Here is a 23,493-nt window from a genome sequence, read left to right as displayed (position 1 = left end):
GAGTCTGCGGCCCCCTGCGGTCTGTGAGCCCTTTCAGGGGGGCCGCAGGGCCACACGGCTGAAACCGAGTGCCCCAAACCCTGGTGGTGAAGCTGACGCCCCCTCTCCAGAGCTGGGAGCGGTGTGGGGCTGATGCCAGTGTAGCAGAGCACTTTGTGCCACTTTGTGCAGGGGGCTGAAGCCAGGATCGCCAGAGGGCCCCACCCCCCCACTAAAGCTGGGATCCCCAGTGCCCCCGCTGAAGCTGGGAGCCACACTGGGAAGCCCCCACCGCCCACACACAGCCTCTATCTACCTGCTGCCTCCACCCCAAGCTACTCCCCTCCGGCACAAAGCCACTCGTTATCCCCTCCCTACACCCTGAGCGATTTTCATACTTTTTGAATTGAGTTCCCACTTTGGGTTATATTTTTTGGTTGCGTCTCCCCACAGCCCAGACAGGCTGGGTGGCCTCCTGAGTGAGGCAGGGGGTGGAGATGGTGCTCCCTCTCTGGACCCCGCTGTGCGGAGCTGGCTCAAGCCCCACCACCCCTTGCCCTCCACCCCCAAATAGAAGTAAAACTATGCCTATGCCCAAGGATCCCCCCACCCCGGAGCCAGCAGTGTATTAACGCCTAGGCTGACAAGGCCTAGGCCTAGAGCGGCAAATTTGCAGGGGCGGCAACTTTATAATAGCAGCCAGAGGCTGCTTCCCCCAGCGTTCCCCCCTTTTCCTCCCTCCTTCACGAATCTGTTTCGCGCACAAGCACTGGCAGGGAGCGGGAAGAAGCAGGACCCAGCAGCACGCTCAGGGGAGGAGGAGCAGAGGTGAGCTGGGGTGGGGAGCTGCTGGGGAGCGGCAACTATTTTAGGGCCTAGGGGCGGCAAAATCATTAATCCGCCACTGCTCAGAGCCCTGATTTTACCCCAACCTCTGGTGGGCCCTGGAGTTTTTATAGCCAGTTGAGGGGGGCCTCAGCAAGAAAAAGGTTGAGAACCCCTGTGTTAGAACACTTTATGGCCAAGTAAATTTCACCTGCAGGTTCAGCTGCATGTGCACTATTGCGTACTTTTTGTATTTTCCTTTAGAGGTGGCTTGATTTCAGTTGTGGACAAAGTGATTCCTATTTATAGTTTGTAAATTAGTTTATAAAGCACTTTGGGATCCTTTGGGATGATGAGCACTGTGAGCCTAATTTGTAGAGGGGGTGAGTGCCCAGAACTCCAGTTGTGCACAGGAGCTGCAGGTGCTCAGCCCCCCGCCCGAAAATTAGCCCCTATATGAATGTAATACAGTATTACTAACAGGAAGAAATGAAGGTCAATTTGTCACCGAGCTACTGTAGTAACAGATGCAATGGAAATGTGGACAGATGTCTCATGTTGTAAAGGAATGGTGTAAAGATGAACAAAACCTTATGTTATACAAAATACACAGCTGAATGGGCTCATATTGAAAAATTTGGTTACAACTTTTTATTTTTAAAAATACATTTACAGGTTGCTGAAATCGCTACTGCCAAGGTCCACTTCACTTCCCACACATGAAATGCAAGCACCCAATGGACTGGTTCTGTAAGTATTTCTACACTTCAGTAGTGGAACTGGAAATCTACCTATGAGAAAAAGGTAAGTAAACTTTTTGTTTCCTCTTTCATATTTTGCCTCCTAAAATGAGAACATTATCTAAGCACAGCTTAGAAACACATATTTTGAAAAATGTAATTTACTCACATTTTATGTTAATTTCTTGCTGCTGTTAACTGAAATACAATCTCATAAAGGAAATTCACCTTTTTAAAAATCTGACTTTTCTCTGATTAGAAATATTTATGAATACCTTTAATAATTTATGTATGCCTAGAGCCACATAGATATATGTAAACTCTTCTCAGATAAATACTTTTATCATCTTAAGAGATAAAGAGCTTGAGGCAGAAGACAGGAATGTGTTGTAAATACGTCTCTGTGGTGAATATATTTGTCAACTGAGTGCCATTACGATGAATTTCAGGGAAGATGAAAAGCATTTCCATGACAGTGAAAAATTTGTAACTCAAAGAAGCGAGAACGAAGCAAATAGTTTGTATTTATCTTTGCATCTTAATAGACAACCTTATTCCTGTTTTTATCTTGTTTTCTTCATTCTCACACTAAGGTGTTTTCACTTGTATGAAATATTAACAAGAAGAGGAATTCAATTAGAAAGGCGTGGCATCCTTGTCATTCACAGTTGGCTACAGAAACTTTAGTCAGATGCATTTCACTTGTACTGATTTTACCCTTTGTTTTGATCAGAGAGCCAAGAGAGACTGGAAGAACTTATCTAAATATCAAAAATTTTACTATTAATTATGATTTAATAAATGATAATCTCACCTCTCCCCTAGTAACACACTATCACACTTGAGATCAGCAAAGATCATTGACTCAATGGGCACAAGATTGAGCCCTAAATGAGAGGGAGTTGCTGGCAGTGTGTTCCCTGTGAAGGGTCCTCAATTTTGGAATTTGCGTCCCATCTTGGTCTGCCAGAGCCTGGGTTTGTTCACTTACTGGGCATGCTACAAAGCCCATATTTTCTTAAACTTTGAGGGGTTGGGCTGAGACATGGTTATAGTGATGAATGAGGTATAGAACCCTATATAGAATAGTGATTAAATTCATGGTCAGTGATTTTTTTACTTTGTGTGGTTTAATCTGTGGGCTAGGTGCACAGAAAATACGATGGGTGCCTCTAGCTACGTAGGTCCCCATCTATTATATATGAATTTAAATAAATAAATATTACAGCAGTGCTCAGGATTGGAGTCTCGTTATTCTGGGCACTGCACAATCATAAAAGGAATGACAGCTCCTGCCTCAGAGAGTTTACAACAATACAACACTAAGCCATATATTAACTTCTACAAGAAAGATAAGAGCCCTAACACATAAAATGCAAGTTATGGCAGTATTGTTCTAGTATAACAGAAAAAAGCTTTATCTTGTGTACTTTTTGCAGAAGTTAGGACCCCTTGCAGTATAAAATTGTTCTCTATTTTGTAGGTAACTGTAGGACATCCTAAGAATTTGTTTAGTCGTGTTTAGGTCCACACACATTTTTAGCATGATGTTTTATATATTTTGTAACTTTTTTTAAAAAATGAAAATGTACTTTCAGAAAATAACTTATGAATCTGACAGCATAGGAATGAGAGTAATTAAAATAATTTACTGCAGATGTTAACACAAAATATTCCCTAAAGTACTGGATGTAGAGTTCTACATTGCTGTAAGGTAACTTGGCTAAATTGAAACTTAAATATACTGAGAGAGCATAATGAAACTGAAAAGCTGGAACCAGTCCCTAGCACGTATTTTGACAGCGGTTACTTACAAGCTATTGGCCTGTACAGCACAATATTGACTTATAGGAACACACACACACACATGTAAAAGAAGCAGAACAACATCCCCACACCTTGAAAATACTCTAAAATGCATTTGTTTTCCAAAAGTCCATACTTCTCAGGTTTGTACGATATACCAAATCTGAATGTGCAGGCTTTCAAGATTTATGTGATAGAATCAAATTCTATTTTAAATCATAGACGTTCTCTTGTAGTAATACTAGGTTATAAAATCAACACACTGTGAAAAATTAATCTGTGGAAAGACTTGATCACCATAAGCCCTGTTGTGTAAACAGTACTATATAGCCGCCTCATCTTATCTGAAGTATGATTAAGGAAATGTAAAAAAAAAATCTTACCGCTATAATGTTTGGTATGGCATTGGATTGTGCACACAATTTTGACATCTTTATTAATTATTATTGCTTATATTACTGTAACCCCTTAGTCATTGACCAGAACTCCACTGTGCTAGGTGCTATACAAACACAGAACAAAAAATATGGTACCTGCCTGACAGAGCTTACAATCTAAGCATGAGACTAGAGACAACTAGTGGATACAGACTGGGGAAGTACAAGAAAACAATGAGAGAATATTTGTCGTGGTAATAGGCCATGGTCTATTGTCAAGTTTTTTGTAGGCATCACAGAAAAGGAGAGTATTAAGAAGGGATTTGAAGGAGGATAATGAAGTGCCTTTGCAGATATTTATGTGGAGCATCTCCCAAGTGTGAGGGACAGCATGGGAGAAAGCATGAAGGTGCTTGTTTCAGATTTTTGTAAGTGGGTGATGGAGACTCTATTGTCAATATAGTACTGCAAGGTTACACCTTTACCTAGTTGCTGAGGGGCATGTTGGGGATGTTGTCCAGCAGAGGGAGGTAATTAGATCTCAAAAACTGCCCCGCTGGTGTAGTGCTGGACAGTGAGAAAGCCAGGATTAGCCATTGCTAGATCATGAATGACTGAGACAGAAGGCTAAAAGATGTGATCAGGTTATTTTCTCATTTTTCCATTCTTACCTATACTTTTGTACCTGTTTAGATGAATTATAAGGCTAGACATGCTTTGATTAGGGCTGTCGATTAATCGCAGTTAACTCACACGATTAACTCAAAAAATTAATTGCAATTAAAAAAATTAATCCCAATTGATTACACTGTTAAACAATAGACTACCAATTGAAATTTATTAAATAGTTTGGATGTTTTACTACATTTTCATATATATTGTATTCTGTTTTTTAATTGAAATCAAAGTGTATTTTTTATTACAAATATTTGTACTGTAAAAGATAAAATAAATAGTATTTTTCAATTCACCTCATACAAGTACTATACTGCAATCTTTTTGTCATGAAAGTGCAACTTACAAATGTAGATTTTTTTTGTTACAAAACTTCACTCAAAACCAAAACAATGTAAAACTTCAGAGCCTACAAATCCACTCAGTCCTACTTCTTATTCAGCCAATCGCTAAGACAAACAAGTTTGTTTACATTTACAGGAGATAATGCTGTCCTCTTATTTACAATGTCACCAGAAAGTAAGAACAGTTATTTGCACGGCACTTTTGTAGCCGGCATTGCTAGGTATTTACATGCCAGATATGCTAAACATTTGTATGCCCCTTCATGCTTCGGCCACCATTGCAGAGGACATGCTTCCATGCAGATGACGCTCGTTAAAAAAATAATGCGTTCATTAAATTTGTGACTGAACTCCTTGGGGGAGAATTGTATGTCCCCTGCTCTGTTTTACCCACATTCTGCCGTATGATGTTATAGGAGTCTCGACCCAGCACATGTTGTTCATTTTAACAATACTTTCACTGCAGATTTCACAAAATGCAAAGAAGGTACCAATATGAGATCTCTAAAGATAGCTACAGCACTCGACCCAAGGTTTAAGAATCTGAAGTACCTTCCAAAATCTGAGAGGGATGAGCTGTGGAACATGCTTTCAGAAGTCTTAAAAGAGTAACACTCCAATGCGGAAACTACAGAACCCGAACCACCAAAAAAGAAAATCAAACTTCTGCTGGTGGCATCTGACTCAGATGAAGAAAGTGGACATGTGTTAGGGTGACCAGATGTCCCAATTTTATAGGGACAGTCCCGATATTTGGGGCTTTTTCTTATATAGGCTCTTGTTACCCCCCCACCCTCTGTCCCGATTTTTCACACTTGCTGGCGGTCACCCTAATATGCATCGGTCCGCACTGCTTTGATCATTATCTAGTAGAACCCATTCTCAGCGTCTACGCATGTCCCCTGGAATGGTGGCTGAACCATGAAGGGATATATGAATCTTGAGCACATCTGGCACGTAAATATCTTGTGACACTGGCTACAACAGTGCCATGTGAACACCTGTTCTCACTTTCAGGTGACGTAAACAAGCGGGCAGCATTAGCTCCCACAGATGTAAACAAACATGTTTGTCTGAGCGATTGGCTGAATATGAAGTAGGACTGAGTGGATTTGTAGGCTCTAAAATTTTACATTGTTTTATTTTTGAATGCAGGGTTTTTTTGTATATAATTCTACATTTGTAAGTTCAACTTTCCCCATAAAGAGATTGCACTGCAGTATTTGTATTAGGTGAACTGAAAAATACTATTTCTTTTGTTTTTCTACAGTGCAAATACTTGTAATCAATAATAAATGTAAAGGGAGCACTGTACACTTTGTATTCTGTGTTATAATTGAAATCAATATATTTGAAAATGTAGAAAACACCCAAAATATTTAAATAAATGGCATTCTATTATTGTTTAACAGTGCGATTAATCACAATTAATTTTTTAGATCGCTTGACAGCCCTAGTTTTGATATGATTTTTCTCTCTCTGTTTCTAATAAAGTGTTCTTTAATAAGATTCAGACAGTCTTACAGGATGAAATCCTGGTCCCATTGAAGTCAGTGGGAGTTTTTTGCCATTGACTTCAATGGGGCCAGGATTTCACCCAAATTGTTTTGTAAAGGAAATTCATGCACTCTTGTCCCACAAGAGGGAAAGTAACCTTCAGCCTCCAAGGAAAAATAATAAGATTAACTCTGCTCAGAATCCTAGGTCAGGGGGCATGATTGAAAAGGCTTATCCAATCACATGCAAATAGTATCAGAGCTGTGGTTGGCACAATGTACCGGGAATGCCTATAAACCACAGAAAAGAACTGACTTTAAAATTTCCAAGATAACAAAAATATACAAACTCAAATTCCTTTTACAATATTTAAACATTTTATGAAAGCTAATGTTTAAAATCAAATTTACACAAGTTAAGAAGGAAGCTACTGTACATCTGGGATCAGGCTTGAGTTATGAGAGGTTACAAGTATCGGTTACAAGGTTCACAAGATACATACATAGTACATAACCAGCATAGACCCAGATTGGGGTGCAGGAGTTTTTAAAGCGTCAGTGAATAAGTGATCTCGGGTATGCCACCCATAGAATGTATTATAATGCCATTATATAAATCCATGGCATGCCTACACCTTGAATGCATGCAGTTCTGCTTGCTCCATATCAAAAAAGATATATTAGAATTGGAAAAGGTACAGAGAAGGACAACAAAAATGATTAAGGGTGTGGAACAGTTTCCATATGAGGTGAGATTAAAAAACTTGGGACTTTTCAGCTTGGAAAAGAGACAGCTAAGGGGGGATATGATAGAGGTCTATAAAATCATGAATGATGTGGAGAAAATGAATAAGGAAGTGTTATTTACTCCTTCACATAACACAAGATCCAGGGTCTCCCAATTAAATTAATAGGAGGCAGGTTTAAAAAACAAAACAAAAAAAATGAAGTATTTCTTCACATAATGCACAATCAATCTATGGAACGCATTGCCAGGGGATGTTGTGAAAGCCAAAACTATAATGGGGTTCAAAAAAGAATTTGATAAATTCATAAAGGATAGTTCCATCAATGGCTATTAGCTAAGATGGTCAGGGATGCAACCCCATGCTCTAAGTGTCCCTAAACCTCTGATTGCCAGAAACTGGGAGTGGATGACAGGGGATGAGTCACTTGATAATTGCCCTGTGCTGTTCCTTCTCTCTGAAGCACCTGGCATTGGCCATTGTCGAAAGACAGGATACTGGGCTAGTTGTACCACTGGTCTGATGCAGTATGGCTGTTATGTAAAACATAATATGTTTCCTTGAAAGCATGCAGGAAGGTTATATTAATCACATCACAAATTTCTTATGTATTTAGTCCTTATGTCTTTACTCTGGAACTTGTCTGCTTCTGTTCTATTCAGGATTTTTAAATTCCATACTGAAACTATGCAAGAGAGATGAGAAAGCACTGAAGGTAGGAGACCCTGGAACAAAAGTGAAAACGATCACTATCAGAAGTAAATTGTAGTTTACTATTTTTATTCATTTTGAAAGAAATACAAAGCAAAAGTAGGGATTTGTTATTTTAGTTTAATTTAAAGAAGACAGACTATTCTATTTGTATTCACTTTGAACATGAACAGTGCCATTTTCAAGTATTCTTATTCATTCTAATCATTCTCCCACAAGAAGTGTCAATATTCATTATTACTTTACAGCACCAAAAAGCTCACTCTGCACCACACAAAACTCCATATCAGAAGACATTGGGGCAGTTTCCCTTCTGTGCCCAGCTTCCTGGCAGCAACATAACGAAGGAAGCTTAGGGGACTCCCAATTTCTCTGCCCCAGCCCAGACCCCAGTGTAAGTTGGAAAGGCCTTGGTGCTGCTGCTCTAAGGTCTTATCTACACTGGAGTTTTAGCCACAGATGTAGCTGCACTGGTGAAAATATGCATATTCTTCCAGATCAAGGATAAGTTGAAATAAAGGTAGTGAGAGAGCCCATCAGCATGAGACAAATCCAGACCCGTGACCTGAGGAAGAGCTCTGTGTAAGCTCAAAAGCTTGTCTCCTTCACCAACACAGTTTGATTCAATAAAAGACACTACCTCACCCATCTTGTCTTTCTAAAATCCAGCACCAGTGTCACAGCTGCAATGCCCCATTGCTTGAGGGTAGATGTGTGTGTAAAGACATATAGTGGGGAACCCATAGCACAATCAAAATGTTCAATATTTCTGCTATTCCATGTCATATAAAACAAACTATTTAAAAGTCTCTTTAAGAAAAGAAAAGGGGATCAGATTTTGCAATCTCTTACAGCATCTTTGCACTTGCCTCACAGTGCAAAGTTGCCCAATCATTGGAAAATTCTTCCTATATAAAGAAATCCACCAGTGATGTGGAGTCCCCAGTTTAAGGGGCATGTCCAGGGGAAAGGGAGTACAGCTGGGATATTCCCCTACCCCGCAATCACAAGCTGCGAGAACAACCGCCAGGAACTATTGGAAACGTGCAATTTAAAGAGACTTTCACGCTGCTGTGAATGATGAGACTGTCCTTGATGCTAAGCAACCCAAGGATCATACACCATCACAGAGGTGGCCTAAGATCACTTTGATCCCTATAGTCTAATCTCACACTGAGGGCATCTCGGCAGTAGTGGAGAATCTGGCAGTCTTGAAATTTATTGCAAAACATTGGTGAGCAATGTTTTTTAAAATCCAAGAAAAATGTCTGTTAAAATAGAATCATAGAATAACAAAGTTGGAAGGGACCTCTGGAGGCCATCTAGTCCAACCCCCTGCCCAGAGCAGGACCAATCCCCGACTAAATCATCCCAGCCAGGGCTTTGTCAAGCCTGACCTTAAAAACTTCTAAGGAAGGGGATTCTACCACCTCCCTAGGTAACGCATTCCAGTGTTTCACCACCCTCCTAGTGAAAAAGTTTTTCCTAATATCCAACCTAAATCTCCCCCACTGCAACTTGAGACCATTACTCCTTGTCCTGTCATCTGCTATCACTGAGAATAGTCTAGATCCATCCTCTTTGGATCCACCTTTCAGGTAGTTAAAAGCAGCGATCAGATCCCCCTCATTCTTCTCTTCCGTAGACTAAACAATCCCAGTTCCCTCAGCCTCTCCTCAACCTCATGTGTTCCAGACCCCTAATCATTTTTGTTGCCCTTCGCTGGACTCTCTCCAATTTCTCCACATCCTTCTTGTAGTATGGGGCCCAAAACTGGACACAGTACCTCAGATGAGGCCTCACCAATGTCGAATAGAGGGGAACGATCATGTCCCTCAATCTGCTGGCAATGCCCCTACTTATACACCCCAAAATGCCATTGGCCTTCTTGGCAACAAGGGCACACTGTTGACTCATATCCAGCTTCTCGTCCACTGTCACCCCTAGGTCCTTCTCTGCAGAACTGCTGCCTAGCCATTCGGTCCCTAGTCTGTAGCGGTGCATTGGATTCTTCTGTCCTAAGTGCAGGACTCTTGTGCAAATAGTCATTCAATTCACTGCAGTAAGAATGCTACCCCTCTATTTCAAAAACCACAGAATCAGAAACTACATTTTTTGTGAAAGCAGCAGAAAAAACAAAATATATTGAAGTTCTCTTCACTTCCGTAGAAAGGAACAAACTTCTTAGAAGATGAAGGGAAACTGCAGTAAAGAGCCGATACATTAATATGCTGGTTGTGCATAAATCGTATTTAAGATAACACAGGCCTTCCTCCTGTAGAAGCATCACCACAGCAATATATATTTTAAGGCTATTTCAGTTTTTTGTTCAAATCTGCCTATATCCCAGTGGGACCTCAGCCTGAAATACTGCTCCAAGGGACACAGCACATAATCAATGCCTTTGAAACAACTTTGGTCGTGGTAAATCCATATAAGTGCTGATTCCAATTACATTAATGAAGCTGCAAGGGGACTGCATTTCTTGTAGTCCTAGAGAGGCTCTCTAACAATGCTGCATCATCATGCATAAGATCACATGGAGGCTGCATTCAAATTCACTATACGATAGTGGTGTTCGATATTTTCACAGCCTGACCTAGCATATTATTTCAAAAAGGCCAAGAGGGCCACAGTCAATAATTTGGAGCAGATTCTTGGTCCTGGTCTGCTCCCTTTGCACTGCTGCAGTGGAGCAAAGGGAATGGAAAATTCCCCCAAGTTTCCTGCTGAGGAGTCCCTAATGTGGGGAAGGCTCCAATAGGCGCAGAACCAAGATATCCAACTCCCACACCTTCCTGTGTACAGCCCCTAGTGCAGCAGGTGTGTCCAGAGTGAGAAGGGGGAGTGGCTGCAGTGTTCTGGTCTCCAACTATCTCCAATTGGCATATGCGGCAGACCAATAGCCAGCTTGTGAAAGCTCTGCTCTCACCTGGGCTGGTGCAGAGAAACATGATGCCATAAGAGGATGCTGGTTCTCACCTTTTCTTCTTTATCCTCGCTCTTGGGCTGTCCAGATTAGCTTCATGGGAGAGAGGAGCCATTCTTTGCCAGGCACTCCCCTAGGCTCAAGCAGAACCAGTCAGGCTCCTTGTTTGCTCACCCTGGGGCTCTTACTGACCGGAAGGGAAGAAGGCTGATTCAAACATTTCTAATTAGAAATCAGAGGATGTGGCTGAGGGAACATTGTCTATTTGTAATCAGATGCAAATTTTCTTCATATATAGTCACCCTCAAAGTGCCCAAGTAGCCTTTGAGTCACAGCTTAGATAGATGTTCTGTGAGTATGTCTACAAAGCGCATTAAGCGTGGCCTCTGACTCAGGTTAGAAAGGGATTCTTGCCAACCAAACAGTGTTTGTGAAATATTACAAATATTTGGTATTAATGGGTGGCAGTTCATCCACTGGTTAGAGCAGGGGACTGGAATCCAGCACACCTGGCTTCTGTTCTCAACTCTGCCACTGATTCACTGTGTGAATTTGGGAAAAAACACTTACGGTCTTTATACTTCAGTTTCCTCATCTTTAAAACTGGGCTAATGATTCTTCCTTATTTCACAGATGTGCTGTGATATTTAATATTTACAAAGCACTTTGAGCTCAGCTGAGTGGGTGCTATATATAAACACAAAGTATTATTATTTAGTAATGAAGTTTCCATTTGGTGTGGGTGTTGGTGATCTCTAAAAACAGGGTCAGTTTTCAGCTGGGTGGGCAAGAAAAGTGGTCACCTATGCACCAACTTTCAGGGGGCATCACACAGCAGTGCCTGCTGCTTAGCTTTTGGATTTTGTTTGTTTATTTCTGTGTGCACGGCTACTCCAGGGTAGTGCTGAAAATGTTTTCCGCCCTGGACAGCAAAATGCCTATCATCAACCCCGTCTAGAAAACTTTCTAGTTTATTCTTCCCCAAATAATTCCATTATAAAATTTGAAATATAATTAAACATACTTTTGATTAATTTGGTCTTTTAAATATCCTGGTGTATGTACAGTTATCAAGTTATAACTTCATATATAAAACATTAAGAAGTAACAAATTGAGGTAAATAACACAAATATTGAAATTATGAGGAAAATGGTTTAACTACTGATATTATTGGCTTATAACATTTGGATAATGCAAATATATGTATATATTTTAGCTCTTGCTCGAAAAATTAAAAGTACAATTACATTTGGTTTCAGCTCCTTGCTATTAAATAGGATTTGTTTAGAAATATTAGTTGGAGAGCTTCATTTTGATTCTGAGCTCATTACTCTAGCAGAGTTTGCATTGATTCCAGTGCAAGATATAGTCCCTTAAATGGCAGTTGCAAGGAGAGTGCTCATGCCTCAGCAGGAGGAAATACTACTGGTAGGAGAAAAGGTACAGAAGCTATAGGTACATGTCTTTTTTAAAATGGGCAAGAATAAACCCAATAAATCTTTCCATATCAGAATTCTGGGGACATTCTAAATCACAATGGAAATGGCTGGTGTAACTGGAAATATTTCACTGCAGTTCAGCTGTTATTTTATTTACAGTCCTTCAATATATTGTTTGATATTTTGAAATTAGTTAAAATGATTGTATAAAAACAAAATAAAGTTTAAATAGTCAAATGAATTGGCTTTTTCAGTTACTGTCAAGCAGGTATAATAAATTGCAACACATCTTTCCAGAATATCTTATGTTCAAGAGGAAACCTCTGCCTTCCTATACCTACTCAAGCTCACAAACAAGATGTGTTATAGACACAGAGAACTACGTACACAGCTATTAAGAATTCCCCATATGAAAAGTCGGAATACGTGCTTTGGAAATAATCTACAAAATAGATCTTGTTTTGTAAAATGTGAAAAAGATTTGGAAATAGATTATTAAAATTAGGGGGGGAATCAAAGATATATAGGAAATTCCACTATGCATTTCTGTGCCATCTGCCAATATCTTATTAAAATATTTAAAGGTACAGCTTGTTTATCTTCTTCATTGCCCCTTGCTCATTGCTCACTGCTGCCACCATGTGTTGCCACTAATTCCTTCTGAAATAAGAATACCCCTTGAAACAGGTAGATACTGAATTTGGTAATGGAGGCCTGCCTGGAAATAGGCATGATGCCACCCAGAAAAAAATGTAACATTACAAGCAGGAGGGCAAATCTTCCTTTAGAAAAAGTGGGCACTACTGGGAAGGGTATGATGACCTTCCGAAGCACCCGTATAGCTAAACAGCAGCCCTTGCAGCATTCTGTGTTTGCAAGCCTATGTTGTCTTCTGGCATACAGCCAAAACACAAATCAAATCTGCTCTTTTTCTGTGCACGCAAGAGTCATGAATGTTAGTGGAACTTATGCACATGCATTAAGAGTTGATAGTTTAAAACATTTCAGATATATGCATATGTATGCAAACACAAATATCCTCAGTCTCCTTCACTTTATAATAACAGAGTGACACGGACATTTGACCTTCTTGAGCTAGTGCATGGCCCAGAAGTTTCAAAGCCTCTTAAGGGCCTAAGTTGCCAGATAGATTCCTAATAATGGACACTTATGGAACAGACTGCCCATAGGAGAAGTTTTCTCCTAACTTCAGGCAGAGGTTGGCTCATTCCCCAAAGTATGAAGGTCTATATCTCTTTTATTTTCTATCGTATCAAATGTAATTGTGGATGTTATCATTATTCATGTAAATGGATATTTTTTAAAATCCTAATAACATCCAGGCCTCAATGATAACTTGCATCAATATGTTCCACATGACAGTTATGCATTATGTTAAAAAACTTAGTGTTCTTAGGCCATACTAGGATGAGATGGCAATTTATTATACTGTACAAGCTAAACTTCCTTAGGACTGTTCGGTTCTTTGCTAAATTTACAGTTCTTTAAAGAACTCTTTTAAGATGAGATTAAGTGACAATTTGTTGCTGGTTAATCATAATTAAGTTTACAGGATATAGTTTCAATTAATATATGAGCTCAGGTTTGTGTAGCCCCAATACAGCAAAGCACTTGAAATATATACTTAACTAAGGCCTCCATTTAGCAAGACACTTAAGCACATGCCTAACTTTAAGCCCTCAGTGTTGCCAACTCCTGCAATATTTAGTGTTTTACTTTTTGCCCAGCTCCTGGGGACCAGTGATTCCATGACAATCTCACGCTTTCAGTTTGAAAATATGAACCCTAAAGACTCAAAAACCAGAACGCAAAGAAATAGAATTGAAAACATTTTAAATCTAAAAGTTATTAAGCCAATCTCCTGATTTTTTAATGTTTGAGGTTGGTAGTCCTGTTGAAACCACCTACTTAAAGTCTGATCCTGCTTCCCCTAAAATTTAGCCTAATTAAAGGCTAATGCAGCTCCCATGACAAATTTTCCATTAATTTCAATGCATGATAACTAAGTGTACACTAATCTTTATAGTGAAGTGCCCCTCAAAATGGCTAAGCACTCTCCAAATACGGTTGAAGACATAGTCCCTGCCCCTGAAGAGCACACATCCTAAAATATACTGCAACAAGCTAATTACCTTAGTCTGTAGCTTCAGGAACTTTGTGTAGCTTCCCCCTCCCTATTGTCTCACCTCTAAGGAATTTTCCAAATAAATCCCTGGCATTAAGAACACCACCACACAGGTGGAGGGAGCACTGCAAAACAGGTCTGGGTGCTCACACAGCTGATATGTCTTAAACATCCTATTCAATTATTACCCTGCCTGCCTCCCCACTCCCTTGTTTGTCTCATACACTGGTGATGGGTTGTCTTTTAAACGGTAAATACTTTGAGACAGGGACTGTCATTTTCTGTATGCCTATAGCACAAAGCCCAGTGGAGTCCCAGCCTGGTTTAGGCTTGTAGTTGCTGCTCTACTATAAAATGTTTAATAAAATAAAATAATAATAATAATAATAATACTAGGAACATGGCAGCTATCATGTTGGCTAACACCTAGAGATTAAATTGTGTACCTTTAGAATTGTAAAATGCATTGGAGCCAGAGATCCAGACTCTCATGCTGAAAGCCACATCGTTTTGCACACACACAGAAATGACTGTACAATGGGTAAAATGGTGGAGAATCAGCCCCCCAGTTTCTGTGCCATGTTCCAGTTGCCTGTGATTTCCAGTTGTTTACACATAGTGTCCACGGTGGTATTTGTTCTTCGGTGTCAGGGGGAGGGGAAGTACATAAAGTTCCTGTAACTTGCTTCAGAACTCAGAAATAGGTGCTGGTGCCCTGAATGCCCTATTGTCTGAAAACAATCAGCTTCACCATGTTGAAGCAGGTGCCACTGCATTCAAAAGGGGGGGGGGGGGAGAAAGGGAGGAAAAAAGTGTTTTGAAGGATGTGGAGGGATTTCAACCAAACTGTACATGAATTATATCTAACTACTAAAGTGATCCGTATGAGCCTCATACAAAGCACAAAAGGCTCTACATCAACTACCTCTGAGACAAATCTAAATGGAATACTGTAAATGAACTAGGCAGTCATTAAATGTGGCCTCTGTTCTTGGCAACAGCATGGGAAAAGCTAGAAATAATTAAACAAGTGGTTTTTCAAATGACTGCTGACTGAATTTGTTTTCTGCCCCAGAATGTTGTTGCAGCTCATAATTTCACATTTCCATAATAAAAGTAAGACCCAGTTCAGTGTAGTGTCTAAAAATCTACTTAGGGGGCTCAGCATTATTCAGTTTGAATAGCTGCTTTTCATACATCCTGTGTTACTGTTCACACTTTTATATTTCTTATTTGGTTACAGAATTTTCAGCGATTCTCATAAAGCTGTCAAATTAGGATCAGTTTGGTTCCAAGTTTTAGGAAAGTTGCAGTGCTAATATACTGTGCTAAGCACATTGTCAGGGCTTAACAAAAATGAACAAACAATACACCTTGCTGTGTCCTGGTCTCAGTGAGGAGGACTGGAATGCTAACACTGTACAAAGGATAGCCTTTGACTTAGCCCCAGATTTTTAAAGTATTTAGGCATCTAAAAATGCAGCTAGGTGCCTAGTGGGATTTTCAAAAGCCTCTAAGCCCCTAACTCTCATGTAGGCACCTAGGCACCTTTGAAAATCCTTTTAAAAATCAGGCCTGAGTCTCATACCATAAACACTGTCAATGTGATCTAATACATCAGAATGAACTTTTTATTTTTCTGTGACAAGAAATACTCTGAGGATTTAAAGGTGTAGTGTCTAATTAAAATAATTATAACTGGGATTAATATGTGCTGCTCACCTTTAATATGTACGTTGTCCCCTCATTGTGTGTGTGTGTGTGTGTGTGTGTAATGCCCATGATTGTTAAGGGTGAATTACATGTGTGCATTGTAAGGAGTGTGAATTCCAATATGTATACTTTCTTAAAATCTATTACTAATAGGTCAGATCCTGGGCCACCTCAAGGGGAAGTCCTGCTCAAAAACCGATAACACAATCTAGCTCCTTATGAAATATTAAGCACCCGAAATTCCCATTAAGTCTGTGGAAGTTGGTACCTCTCTGGCATGTCTATACTGCAATGGACCCAGGGGAACTTGGGTTCAAATTCCATCACTTTGTTGTATGGACAGAGCTGAGGCCCGGATCCTCAGAGTCACATCCTGAGAGTCCGCTAACACTATCCCCAAATCCTATGGGCCAGTGTTTGTCTTTTCTCTCCCAAGGCTAGACAATCAACTCCCAGGAAATGATGGCAACCCTCCTGGTTCAAATATAGCTGCTCCAAGTTTAACCCTTCCATTTTATTCTGACTGCTGAAATACAAACAGGGTGAACCATCTCCTGTATTAGCTATAGCCACCAATAAGACAAAGTGCTTTGTCAAGCGTGCTGCTACTTGGTCATGGAACCACAGTCAGATTCTGGTAAATCTCTGGTGTGAGGCGAGCAAGACGTTTGACTGCAGTAAGAGTACCAGAAATTACCTTGTATACCAAGGAATAGAGGGCAAGTTGGCAGAGTTGGGGATTCAGTGGACTGGTCACCAGTACAGGGAATGGATGAAGCAGTTCAAGAGCAACTACTGGTAAGCTAGAGATCAGAACTTCACTTCTGGGAATTTCCTGTCATCCTGCCTCTTTTATGAGGAGTTTGACTGAGTGCTAGATACTATGCTGAGCACTAAGTAACCATCAGTTCACAATAGCCTGACAAGCCAGAATGCTTCTGATCCTGAATCTAATATAGCACTGGAGAGGAGCAAGCAGCGGCCAGATCAGGCTAGCAAAGTGACTATGGTGCTCGTGCCAGTACCTGAGGAGTCTTTGTCATTGGAGCAGCTGCAGAATGTCCTGGGTCTGTATTCAGAGGAGCTGTTTGATGACCTCCTGGAGGAGCAGTCCACCATGGAACTGGAGGAGAAACAGAAGAGGCAGAAGTAGCCTTAGAGCCTGGTAAGTTTCTGTCTCTGTTGTTATCAGTGTACAAATGGGAGTGATTTCTGGTTTACGACCCAATTCCACTTTTCATTACAAGCAGTGGATAGCAACATGTACCCACTAATAGCGGAATACACACCAATGCCTTGGCGTCTACCCCGCACTCCAACACCATGTGGAATTCAAAATGGAACCAGGAAGCACAAACAGTTAAACAACTATATACAATGACATTTTTACTAGATACTCGCACATTCTTATAAAGATTCTTCCAAAGTTTGCAAACTGAAGAAGAGGTAAAAAAGCAACAAAAGTTGCAGGGTCCCACCAATATGCCTCTCTTCAGCTGTGATAGACCTTCAGAATGGACAGACTGGAAGCAACATTTTTGCAAGAAAATTCCCTAAAGAAACTGGAGATACTCAGGTATCATCTTTAATTCATGTTGTGGGGAAGTTGGCAGAGCATATCTTTAAATCCCTTACCTTTAGTGAAAGCAGTCACAAAGATGACTGTGACAGGGTTCTGGCTGTGTACGATGCATACTTTATACCTCAGAGGAATGTGGTTTATGAAAGAGCATGTTTTCACCAGACAATCCAGGAACCAAGAGAAAATGTTGAATCTTTTTAAAAGAGCTTTGCATGCTTAGTCTGAAAACTGTGATTTTTAACTACAAAACACCAAGATATCAAAGGCAGGTTGATTATTGGGTCAACAGACAAGAAACCCTCACAGCAACTACAGTTAAAGTAAGACTTAAGTCCACCCACAGCTATACAGATGGCAAAGCATTCTGAACTAGTCAGACAGCATAACAAGAGTCAGAACAACTTGAAAAACCTGAAATGAGCTTATAAGCTGTAAACAGATACAGCATGAGTACTAAAAGTTATTACCATAAAAGCCCTGAGGCTATTAGGCAGTCCTAGGCAAACAAAGCCTTTTAGACTAAATGTACAATATGTGAAAAAATTCATAGCCCAATAAATGTAGGAGTATAAAGTGCACAAAATATGGACATTCTGCAACTGTTTGTTGAACCAAGGCAGTCAGGGAGTTGACGATATTGCAGACAATCAAGATACATTGAGCGGATGTTTTCAGAGAACTGTCCACAATGACTCGAAGATCTCTTTCTTGAGTGGCACAGCTAATTTAGACCCCCATCATTTTGCATGTATAGCTGGGATTATGTTTTCCAATGTATACTATTTGCAATTATCAGCACTGAATTTCAGCTGCCATTTTGTTGCCCAGTTTTGTGAAATCCCTTTTTAACTCTTCACAGTCAGCATTGGGTTGAGTAGTCTTGAGTAAGTTTGCACTGTCTGCAAACTTTTCCACTTTACTGTTTACCCCCTTTTCTAGATCATTTATGAATATGTTGAACACTACAGATCTGTACACTGCTATTTATCTCTCTCCATTGTGAAAACTGACCATTTATTCCTACCCTTTGTTTTCCGTCTTTTAACCGGTTACTGAGCCGTGAGAGGACCTTCCCCCTTATCCCATGATTGCTTACTTTACAGAAGAACCTTCGGTGTAGAACCTTGTCAGAAGCTTCTGAAAGTCCAAGTATACTACATCAACTGAATCACCCTTACCCACTTGCTTGTTGACACCCTAAAGAATTCCAATAGACTGGTGAGGCATGATTTCCCTTTACAAAAGCCATTTTGATTCTTCCCAAATATATCTCATTCACCTATGTGTCTGATGGTTTCAACCAATTTGCCTGGTACTGAAGTTAAACTTATTGGTCTGTGATTGCCAAGAGCACCTGTGGAAACTTTTTTTAAAATTGACATTACATTAGCTATCCGCCAGTCATCTAGTACAGAGGTTGATTTATGTGATAGGCTGCACACCAGAATGTGTAGTTCTGCAATTCTGTTTTTGAGTTCCTTCAGCACATCTGGTCTTGCTGATGTATTACTATTTAATTTATAAATTTGTTCCAAAATTTCCTCTTTTGATACCTCAATCTGGGACAGTTCCTCAGGATTTGTTACCTAAAAAGAATGGTTCAAACCAATGCAAAGGATTAATCTAGTTTCTCTGAAATGACCTTTTCTTCCTTAAGTGCCCCTTTAGCATCTTGATTGTCCAGTGGCCCTCCTGATTGTTTGCCAGGCTTCCTTCTTTTGGTGTACTCAAAAGAAAATTTTCTGTTAGTTTTTGTGTCTTTTTCTAGCTGCTCTTCAAATTCATTTTTGGCCTTCCTAATTATACTTAGACATCCTGGACAGGGCCAACAAGCAGCTACAGTACCAAGCCACACAGTCAAGTGGATAAATCCCTTTCAGGGTAGCAAAGAGTTCAAACACACTGTCTACCCTCACCAGGGTCTTCAGTCCCGTCTCTGGGCCCCATAAATCCTGCCCTTCACTTGGGCTTCTAAGCAAGCCTTCTCCCCTTCTCAGGGCTTAGGCCACTTTCCCAGTGCCTGGTGAGGGAACCCAGGCCTGCCTGCTACTCTGTGTCCCAACCCAGAGACGTCGTAAACAGCAGCCATGTACTGCTGCCTCCAGTTTGCTGCTGTTATTCCCTGGGTATTTTCCTACGAAGCGCCTCTCTCTTTGCTCATACCTCAGGTTGAAGTTCTCAGATCCTCCTCACTGAACACCATCTTCTGGTTCTCCCTCGAGCACCTGTAACCCGCATATAGCTCCCTTCCCTGCTCCTCTGGCCCAACCAGGAACTGACCTGCTTAGCCCCTGCAGTTCCTTTTATCTGATCCCACTGGGTTCTGATAGGCTGCTTCCATGCAGCCTCTCTAGGCAGGCCTGTAGGACCCACTGTTGCTGCTCATTGCTGGGGCAGGCTGTTGTAGTACCACAGGGCCTCGAGCAGGGGGTCTTCAGGACCAGGTATGCCTTGTCACTCCTCTGTACAGTGTGACATCACATGCACTGTAGGGGCCCCAGAATTAAGCCCTGAAGGGGGCCCCACACACAACAAACACTGCCACTGCTCCTCCATGTTGCTGACTCCAGTTACCAGGACCCAAAGGACAGCTCAGCAGGATGTGTTGATGAGCTGCCACAACTTCTGGTAAAGTGCCATGGGACGGACAGTCAAGTTTCCCCAAAATTCACCATAGAGGGCTAGGGTGATGGCTACAGCTGGGGAGGGCACTAGGAAGCCTGCCAGATTGACTTGGGTCTGTGTATTGCAATGTGGATGTGTGAGCACGGGTGTGAGACCCAGGTCCAGCAATTGTAAACCCAGGGTGACTACCTAGTGTGGACACTCAAGCTTACAAATATAGAGAACTGCAGGCTCAAGTCCCATAGATCCATGCTTATATTGCAGAGTAGACATACCCTCAAGTGCTATTGGAGCAACTCCAAAATCTTTCAGTTTTAGTAGTATTATCTGGATAGATGATGGTGGCAGGTGGCTTCTACTTAAAAGAAAATAGATCATACAAGAAAAGTTTCTTCTTTATCACCATTTTTATGTAGTTGTTCACCTGTGATAACTTCACTCCATTTACTGTAATCAGACCATGTATTATAGATTATGTATTATCCATAAGCTGTATTTCACAGTGCAGAAAGCCTTTTCTATAATTGTTTCTACCAGAACATTAGCCTCATAATCAGTAGCACTTACACGCATGGAATAGATGGACTGATTTGCATAGCTGTCCTCTAAAGAGTGTAACATCAATCATAGTACTAATTTGTTTCTGAGGCAGAAAATTAAAAGTGGTCGGATAAGAAAATTCATTAGTTATCACATTATTAGCTATTGGAGGAATACATCTGCTTTATTTTAATGTCTCTAAGTTTAGAATTTAGCTGTTCTGCAGTAGCTTCATTTCTGTGGTTTTCTGTTGTCATTGGCAATGTAGCTGATGCCAAAAATGTAGGTTTTATTAAGATGGTTCAGTGAAGCTTGATCAGTCACATCGGGCTGGTTAAACTTATGCTGGGGGCCATGTTGGCTCCTGGATTGGTCCAGAATCCTGGAGGTGTAAAGGTGAAAGAAAGCCACATTTTCCCCTGCCCTGGGCTATGCATCTGATGAGGCACAGTGTAGAGTCTGGCCTAACTTTTCTAAGTAACTCCTCTCTTTCTCTGAGTTTGGCTACCATCTATCCCTCGGCACTTCCATCTATCCACTGTTAAGGTTTTGGATTCACTAGCTCCTGTCAGCTGTAGAGATCAGAATTTCTGTTTAGTCAGCTCCATATCTCAGGGGAACCTCTGTCTCTACAGCAATTTGTGAAGCTCAGCCCTTTCAGCAGCCTCTTTTGCAGCCAGTTACCCTGATACAAGAATGCTGTATAGAAGCTGATAACTTTTCTTTCCTCTCATCATTCCATAAGAGCGTCTACCTTCAGGAAAGACATTAGCTTAAAAGAAAACCAAGAAAAGCTGATGCACTATCAAATCTGTTCGAATCCTACCACATCTTCTGTGCTGTCATTATGTTGTTACTGCATTTCATGGTTGTTTTTCATCTCATCCTCTTTTAGAAGGCTTAGTTTAGAATGATTGTGTGTATATAGTTTGTGTGTGTGTGTTTTACAGCTTATTTCTAGTATTCTCACCTTTAATCTCATATCACTGTAATGCAAGGAAAGGTTACATGTTCCAAGTACCAGGCTAAGATATCAAAAGTCATTCACCTGTAGGTATTATAAGGGGAACATGAAACCATCCACCAATATTTTAAAAGTCTAAACACTTAGGACAAAGGAGTATAATTTAGGTGTAATGGAAATTAAGAAGGGGAAAATTTAGGCTGAAGATCAGGAAAAATTCTGTGAGATCTACTAGACTGTGTCATAGTCTCCAGAAGGAAGTAATAGAAGCCTGGTCACTTTTGACTTTTATACCTAGATTGGTAATGTACTAGATAGTATGCATTATTATTATGTATATGGCTCTAGTGCTTAAAGGCCCAGCTTTGTGTTGGATGCTGTACAAACACCTAGTCAGAAACAGTCCCTGCTCACAGGAGCTTATCATCTAAGCAGACAAGGGTGGAGGGGAAAACCCTAGCTCATACAGTCCATTAATGAGAGAACTGGTATTAGAAATTTAGTTTCTTGACTCCCTCTTCACTAGACCACACTGCTCCCCCAGAAGCAATAATCTTGCATTATCAATGAGATAAACTAGATGACCTAAGAGAGCTAGTTTCTATGATATAGTGTAGTATTACAATTTCATATATTCAAAGTAACCCTCATTTAATTTCTATGAGACTTTAACATCTTTGCCTGGGTGCAATGTGTGCTATATTAATTGGAGAGCTCAATAATTAGATTCTTGTGGCTAACCACAGTTTCATCCATTTAGTGAAAAATCAAAGCAAAAGATGATGAAAAAGGACAATTCAAGCTATTATTTTTTTATTCCTTATTACCCTAGCATCATTCCTTCCACTCTTTCTGTTTTAGCTTAAGTGACTTGACTTCCTAAGCCAATCCTCCAGCTAAAGTAATGCTCTAATTTTAGGCTTATCACACAGCAACAAGACATATTCTTTGTGTGAGATTGCAGTGTGGCTCTAAGACAGCTACTGCATGTTGTGTGTTAGGATTCAGAAATAATTCAGAAACAATATTCTAAATCTTTTTCTAATTAAATTTTCTATATTCTTATATGGGATTTTGTTCCAAGAGAACTCAGAATAATAAAATGCATGTCCTCACAGTGTGCTACAAAGTGCTTATTATTTTGCTATTCTAATATACTCTTACTGTCTTTGCAAACAGATGCTCCAAATACTGTTCTTAATTAAATACTACGAGCTAGATTTGCATGAGGGTCTATGGCAGCAGAAGACAGTATAAATCTTGGCACAGGGCCCCAAATCCACCAAAGGAATGGTTGTGGATGTGCAAGATGCTTGCAACCTTCCCTCTGTTGTAGGATCTGCAAGCCGCCAAGCCACCCCCTCAAAATGGGTGTGTTAGCTGGGGATGGGACTTGGCCAACTAGGGGTTGCACTGATGCAGAGCATTCTCATGGAGCCTTTGCTGGAAGAGATCCTGGCACCCAGCAGAAATGAAAGCTTCTATCCACTGTTTGAACCCCCAGAGAACGTGGAGATGATGGATACACTGCTTGCACACTAAGCTGGGGGGAGAGATAAATATGCTGGAGGGTAGGGATAGGGTCCAGAGTGACCTAGACAAATTGGATGATTGGGCCAAAAGAAGTCTGATGAGGTTCAACAAGGACAAGTACAGAGTCCTGCACATAGGATGGAAGAATCCCATGCACCGGGATTCCCACAATTGAGGGAAATGATTATTCCCTTCTATTCGGCACTGGTGAGGCTACATCTGGAGTACTGCATCCAGTTTTGGGCCCCCCACTACAGAAAGGATGGGGTCAAATTGGAGAGAATCCAGCGGAGGGCAATGAAAATGATCAGGTGTTCGGGGC

General features: G+C 40.7%; 1 long non-coding RNA gene across 1 annotated transcript in view; it reads right to left on the bottom strand.

Annotated features, from left to right (window-relative positions):
* Positions 1–1,357: 1,357 nt before the first annotated feature.
* Positions 1,358–23,493, bottom strand: part of LOC122464697 — a 39,254-nt gene continuing 17,118 nt past the window's right edge. Inside the window, exons 2-3 of the long non-coding RNA XR_006288972.1 lie at positions 16,953–17,050; positions 1,358–1,595 (exon numbers count right to left, since the gene is read on the bottom strand). This is a non-coding gene — a long non-coding RNA (uncharacterized LOC122464697). The remainder of the gene's footprint in view (positions 1,596–16,952; positions 17,051–23,493) is intronic.

This window comes from Chelonia mydas, chromosome 2 (genome assembly GCF_015237465.2).
Source record: "Chelonia mydas isolate rCheMyd1 chromosome 2, rCheMyd1.pri.v2, whole genome shotgun sequence".
NCBI lineage: Eukaryota > Metazoa > Chordata > Testudines > Cheloniidae > Chelonia > Chelonia mydas.
Note: the sequence above shows the minus strand (reverse complement) of the source record. Positions and strands in the feature narration are given on the sequence as shown.